Below are 7,622 nucleotides of genomic sequence, written 5' to 3'. Positions count from 1 at the left end.
GGAAATCCAGCGCCTTGTGGGAGACCCTGAAACTAGCTTGGCAATGGGAACCCCAGCAGTGGTTCTCAACCTTCCTGATGCTGCGACCCTTCAATACCGTTGGGTGACCCCCCAACCATAAAATATTTCGTTGCTACTTCATAACTGTAATTTTGTTGCTGTTATGAATTGTAATGTGAGTATCTGATATGCAGGGTATCTGATATGCGACCCCTGTGAAAGGGTTATTTGACGCCCCACCCCGACCCCGTGGGTCTCGACCCACGTGTTGAGAACCGCTGCGGAGAGCGGGCTCCTGTGCAGATTGGGTCTCTGGAGTAAATCTGTGGACTCCGGATCCTAGGCAGGAGGAGGTGTGTGCGTTGTATCCTAGCAAACTGACCACTCACTGGATGGCAGGTCTCTAGACAGAAAAACCACCTCACAGATAGCACACCATGTCTGCCTCGGTTGCCCGATGTGTGTGCAGAACAGCAGAGAACCGGAAACAGCACAAGTGTCCTCCTAATGTGAAGTGTCAAGACAGTAGGAGTTAAGCATTCATCAGTCCAGGCTGGGATGATGGACAATCAGAGAAGACGGCAAATACAGGTCTAAGTATGGACCACTCCTTTGTATTAAGAAAAAAAAAAAAAAGGAAGAGGAGGAGGAGGAAGACAGAAAGAAAGAAAGAAAGAGGAAGAAGAGGAGGAGGAGATGGGGGGGATTATTTAAATGTGTTAATGTGTTAGTGTTTGCTCACTAAATCTCCAAAAAGAAAAGGGGGTAAATTGAAGGAAAAAAAAAACCTAAAATATTAAAATCAGTGATGAACTGTGGAGGGGTGGAAAATGCATAATTTAGGCCAGAATGAGATGAGTACTTAAAAAAAAAACAACTTTACTTTGTTTTAAAAAAAAAAAAAAAAAAAACAATTTTATAGTTACAGAGAATTTGCAGAGGCAAGGCCCATTCAGTGTCCTCTCTATCTCTCTATGCTAACTTCCTACATTGGACCAGCACTGTTGTTAACTATGGAGTCATTGTGGGCACATAACCAAGGCCCACCTTGCTTCCCATGTAGTGTCCTTGCTTTTGGAGCGATCACTCTTGTCTGTGGTCCTCCTCCCTCCTTCCTCTTGGCTGTGGTAGTTTCACAGGCTCCTTAGCTTACATGACCTTGGTGGTCTTGAAGAGCCCTGGCCAGGTGTTCTTCAAGCCAGCTCTTAATGTTGAGATCTGTTTTCTGAGATGAAAACTTTTCTGCATGTATTTTTAGTAGCTTTAAAACAAACAAACAAACAAACAAACAGGGCTGGAGAGATGTCCCGGTGGTTGAGAGCACTGGTTGCTCTTCCAGAGGACCCAGGTTCAATTCCCAGCACCCACGTGGCAGCTCACAACCTGTCTATAACTCCAGTTCCAGGGCGTCTGACACAGAATAGATGTGCAGGCGAAACACCCATACACATAAAACAATAAAAATGGAAAGGAAAGGCCCTATGTTGATTTACTATCTTTTTAAGGACTAGCTGTAATGGTTCACTTTTTTAATTCCAGCATTTGAGATTGAAAAGCTGCCAGATTTCCACAAGTTCGGGACAACTCTGTGTACATAGTGGGTTCCAAGAGAAAACATAGTGAAACCTGCCTTAAAAAAATGGGGGGTGGGGCTGGAGAGATGGCTCAGCGGTTAAGAGTACTGATTGCTCTTCCAAAAGACCCAGGTTCAATTCCCAGCACCCACATGGCAGCTCACAACTGTCTGTAACTCCAAGATCTGACACCCTCACACAGACATACATGCAGGCAAAACACCAGTGCACATACAATAAAACTAAATATAAAAAAAAAAAGTGGGGGAAGGGTGGAGAGATGGCTCAGCCATTAAACAAGCTGTGGGAACTGGAAAGAAGGAAAAGGAGAAAATCAAGGGAAACAGAAAAACAGAGAAGAGAAAGAAAGAGAGGGAGAGGAAGAGGAGTAGAAGCAAGAGGGAAAAGGAGATGGATGAAGAAAACTGAGTGAGAGGCTCCTGTGAGCCGGTCCTGCCGTGTGCCACAGTGTTGGAGCTCTGAGATGCCTCTGAACCTGCTGGCCACAGGGGACTGGGTCCAGGGGTCACCCCGTCCCAGTTCCAGCTTCTCAGCCTGGGAGATCTCTCTCTCTCTCTCTCTCTCTCTCTCTCTCTCTCTCTCACACACACACACACACACACACACACACACACACACACACACAGACTGAAAGAACTAGAAGGGCTGCCCCCTGCAGGTTGTTTCAGATCGGGAATACAGGCCCGTAGGGAGCCTTTGGGTATGTGAGAGCGCGCCCAGCCTCCTGGTGCCTTGAGCAGACCCTACTGCTGCAGAATCCAGCAACTGTACTCCACACGATGCTTCAGATTGAGCCTATGTCTTTGTGTGCGTTGAGTCCTGAATACAGGTTGGATAATGTCACACCCCCCACAGGGCTACAGGCTTGGCTGGAAGTCAATGAGCCATGTCTTAGACAAACAGGCTGACAAAGCATTCCAGGCCATATCTTCTGGAAACTGAAGAAACAACCCATTCTCATCTGGGCACAGACTGCCCCCCACCCCCACCTGACAATCCTCTCTAGCCTCAAGTGGCTTTCCTACAGGGATTTCTTCCTTCCACAGGTCAAAGGTCAAAGGTCACACCCTCTAAGAAATCTGCTAATCCTTTCCCCACCTACTTTTAACCCCTCACCTCTCTCTCTCTCTCTCTCTCTCTCTCTCTCTCTCTCGCCCTCATCTCTCGCTCTCCTCTCTCTCTCTCTCTCTCTCTCTCTCTCTCTCTCTCTCTCTCTCTCTCTCTCTCTGTCCCTTTGTTTCACCCTCAGCTCATTGTCTCAATCTGTTTGGCAGGGATCCTGACTAGCTTAAGAGCCGCCTCTCTTCTGCCCTCTGGCTTTTCCTCATACAGTTCCCTGTAGTTGACTGCTCAGCTGGAGCCAGGTCTGCACACTAGGACTCCCACCTCCTTTCCGGTGACCTCTGCTTACACTGAGAATAAACAGAGGCCAGTTGAGAACTGCAGAAGGACAGAAGTTATGAAGAAGGTCCTGGAGGGGGCAGTGAAGCTGTGTTGTGGTCCTCCGGGATACGTAAAGGTCCCTGGGCTGGCCTCCATCAGCTTGCCACCTGCCTGGCTGGCCTTGGTTAGGCTCCCAGGAGGCTCACGTTATTACTCTGGCTGTAAGGAGAGAGAAGGAAGCGGGCAGCCATCCAGGCTAGCAGAAGGAGCAGAGGCAGGCTGCTCAGTGGCGCCCCTGAGGGAAACAGCCATGTCTCCAGGGCATCCGGAGGTCACAGTCCTCCCAGTTTCAGGTTCAACTTTGACTTGATGAATGGACAGCCAGGCAAGAAGCAGCCTGTGTTGTTATTGGCAGCACCCAAGAGTTATCACCCTGACAGAGAAGAAGGCAGCCTCACCTCTGCTCTTGGCCAGATGCCTCCCCCACCCCCAAGGAGCATCTCCACTGGCTTCATGTGACTAGAGCAGCCATTGCTAATGCTACAGTGACTTTGACTATGTCCTGCCAAACCCTCATGGCACCACCACCCATAAGAAGAGCCATATCCTCATGCATCTTCAGGACTGTCCTTTACGGCTCTTCTCACCTCACCTCACCCTCACCCTGCAGCCTGGCATCCTCCCTTGTCCCTGCTAGGCACTCCTGAGGCATGTGCCCTTGAGCTAGGTGGAGTCATTCTGTGCTGTGTTCTCATAGTCTCTGCCCTCCCCTGACCACAACATTCACCATAGTTTGGGGTCATGGTTGCTTAGTTGCTTTGTTTGCAAGCTCCCAAGCTTGCTTTCACAGTTTTGTTTCTTTTCTTTCCTTTCTTACATTCTTTTATATTTGTGTGTGTGTGTGTGCGCGCGCGCGTGCGCGCGCGCACGCACACACACATGCATATGCATGTGTGTATGTGTGTCTTTTACCTGCTGGCTGATCCGTCTCACTACCTAGCTTCACGGTTTCTTTCTTTCTTTCTTTCTTTCTTTCTTTTCTTTCTTTTCTTTCTTTCTTTCTTTCTTTTCTTTCTTCTTTCTTTCTTTTTTTTGGTATTTCAAGACAGGCTTCCTCTGTGTGCATGCTTTCTTACATGGTGTCTTTCCTGGACCCTCCCACTCCATTCCTACTGCCAGGTGAGACAGGTGGTAGTGGGTGTGGGTGCAGCAACCCTGGGGCCCCGAAGCTGAGCCTGCTCCTTCCAAATTCAGACCCAGAACAGGGTAGGAGCTTTGCTCTAGTTCCAATCCATATAAGAGCGTTGAGGAGTGGGGGCAGTGTCTCCTGTCAACCCCTCTCTCCCCCTCCCCTCCCCCCCTCCACCACCCCCACCCTACCCCTCCCACCCCCCTCCCTGGCAATGCTGGCACACAGAGCCATGAGGCCCTGGTTCACAGAGCTTAATGGGTGTGTGGCTTTGACATGCTAGCTCGCAGGGCTGGGCTGCCAGAGCACCGGTCCTTTCAACTCACATCAGTGAAATCAGCTCCCGGACCTTCCTCCAAACAATGCTGTTTGTGCCTGAATTGCACAACTATCCTTGATTGACAGACTTGCCTCATCTGGCTTAGCGGCTTCCATTTACCTAACAGCCAGAGAGAGAGCGTCTAATTACAAAGTGCCTCTTATTAGAAGGTCCGGGCCCCAATGGGGATTTTTTTTCTTGTTCAGCTTTCCCAGAGCCACACACAGCCCAGCATGTCAGCACCCCCACATCTGCAGCATGTATTTGTGGACTGACTGAGATAATGCTTTCTACCCTGAGTCTGTGAACAAATTTAAAATGTAAACCAAACAACCCACAATGAGCCCAGAGAAAGACCACAGAAGAAAGACAAAAGCCTCTAGCTCAGTAATGTCAGTGGTATTTTCTTTCCTTCTGTTTTGAACAGGGACGCCATGTTTGCGTTCTGTTGTTGGGTCTGCAAATTGTGTAGCTGTGATCACCAGCAATACGTGATGTCACTTCTTAAAATTTATACCCTGGAACTAGGGGCTGGGGGAATGATTCGCTGGGTAAAACGTTTTCTGTGCAAGCATGAAGACCTGAGTTCAGACCCTCAGAACTCTTGTAAAATGTCAAGTGTGGTAGCATTCGTCTATACCCCTGAACTGGGCTACTCATAGAGGCAAGACAGGACCCCATTGGCTAGCCTGTGTAGCTGAATCAGGGAGTTCCAAGCTAGGCAGACCTTGAAGAAAACATGGAGAAGAAATTGAGAAAAATATGCTGCCATTAACTTCTAGCCTCCAGACACTCAGCAGGCGTGCACACACTTGAATATCTACACATGCATATGCATACAAACACACACACACACACACACACATGTTTATGCATGGGTAATGTGGAACAACCAAAGTCTCATTTGTTGCTAATGGGCATACAGAATAGTTCAGTCTTTACAAGACTCACAAGCAGTTTCTTACAAAGATGTCATAAAAACATCTGCCATGCAACTTAGAAATATTGTCCTATAGTTACCCAACAGATATAAACTTTGTTTATATGAAATTCCACACGATTATTTATAGCAGCTTTATTCACAAACACATCAGGTGAGAACCCAATGTTCTTTCACTGGGATGTGGATAAGCATACTATGGTACATCTATGCAATGAAATACTATACAGCAACAAAAAATAGCCGGATACTGATGCACAAGATGGGTGAGTCACAATGCTTTATGATACACAAAAGAAGCCAGAAGCCAGATTTGGAAAACTAAACCTGTGTGCTTCTGATTACAGACATCAGGGACAAGCATAATGTTTAGGGACAGATAACTGATAGGTGGCTTCCCAGAGCTGAGGCAGAGGAAGCTGTGACTTTGGAAGGACACCGGGAGGTTTTAGTGGTAAGGAGGATGCTATTTGGTTATGGCCTCAGAACTAGCACAGCACACACTCAGGAGGATGAACTTCAGTGCACACAAATGAGATCTCAACTTTGAGAGAGCTCCTTGCTGTTTATAAAGGACAACTGGGAGCTTGTGTGGCCTTTATACATGTCAGAAATCTCAACCAATGGATCAGAGTCAAAGGTGTGAAACAAGAGAGGGATTTTGTAATGTGCTCAAGATGGGACCAGTGGGGACCAACTTAGAGGGAGGCCTCCCTGAAAAGCAACTGGAGGAGGTTCTGTGGGTGAACTCTCACACACTTCTCTTTCCCACCCACTGCCTTGGCCCCCAGCAGACCGATCTCAGAGAACCTCACCCTGCCCTGCCTTCTCTGATCTGATTTTATGCAGAAAGAATTGATTGGTGTTGACAAGGAGCGATTTGCCTGTCTAATTAATATGCCAACTAATTTTCAATTTAATTGAGTGTCTCGGGTCACTGAGTAACAGGACCGTATGATTCTCTCACTGCTACAAGCCTTAATGTGAAGTGGCAGGGGAGGTGCTATTGCCCCAGGGCCTAGCCACGCTCTCTAGATTTTTCCCATGCAGTGCACAATCAAGCCCTGGACCCCAGGAGAACGTCTCTATTCAGCTTCTCTATGGGGGCTCTTCACTATTTACTGTTCCAATAGACACTGATTTACCACCTGCTTTGTGCTAATCACTGACTAGGATACATACTTGGGGTGCCAAGAGGCCAAGACTTCCCTTGCCTACTCCTACTGCCAGCACAAATTTCTCAGTCTCCCGGAAAGGAGTCTGATTTAAGTTAGTAATTACAAAGCCAGGTGTGGCTGAGATTGTGCTGTAATCGTAGTGCTCTGAAGGCTGACACAGGAGCGTCGCTATGGGTTTAAACCTACATGAACTATATGGTGAGTTCAGGCCAGCCTGCCTGCACTGGAGAGTGAGACCCTGTCTCAAATTCACACACACACACACACACACACACACACACACACACACACACACACACACACAACTAGCAATTAGAGAATCTGGTTGTAGAGAGGAGCAAGAGCTACAGCTACAGAGAGAAACCCAAACCAGAATCGGCTACTGGGTGCTTGAGGAATTTAATTAATCCCTGTGCCTCAGTTTCTCAGTTTCTTTCTATGAAAAACATCTCTGCCTCTGTCCTGTTGCCGCAGTTGTCATGTAGATTATCTCATGTTCTGGGAGTCTGTCTTCGTGTTTCCAGATGAATTCTATGGCCTCCTATAAGCTCCACTGTGAAATTAGTTCTCAACTCACTCAGACAGTGCTCTGTGACCAACTAGTAATGCCTGCCAAGGGTACAGCCATTGGGGATGGGGTGATGAGTGGAACAACATTCTTGCCTGCTGACTCTTCTAAGGGATTTAATTAGAATATCTGGGATCTGTGAAGACCAAGAGCTGGGGCCAGAGCTCTGAAGAGGTAAGCTCTACAAAACATTCTTCTCACCATTTCTTAGAACTACTTAGTGTGGAAACAGAAAGAAAGAAAAAAAAAAGATCCCTATAGATTACAAAGACTTACTTTTCTCTCAAGGGAGGCACTCGATCATTTAGCAAACAGAGTCAAGTCCAGGTAAGAAGAACACCCACATCCTTGATTCCTTCTGCCCTACTCACTCTCTGGAGCTGATGATAGAATCTGTAGAGATGGAAGAGTAGAAAGGGAAGACAAGAGAGTGGGGCTCACAAAGGAAGT

This window comes from Acomys russatus, chromosome 17, assembly GCF_903995435.1.
Source record: "Acomys russatus chromosome 17, mAcoRus1.1, whole genome shotgun sequence".
In the NCBI taxonomy this organism is placed as follows: Eukaryota; Metazoa; Chordata; class Mammalia; order Rodentia; family Muridae; genus Acomys; species Acomys russatus.
The sequence above is the reverse complement of the archived record's forward strand: the minus strand, read 5'-3'. Positions refer to the sequence as shown.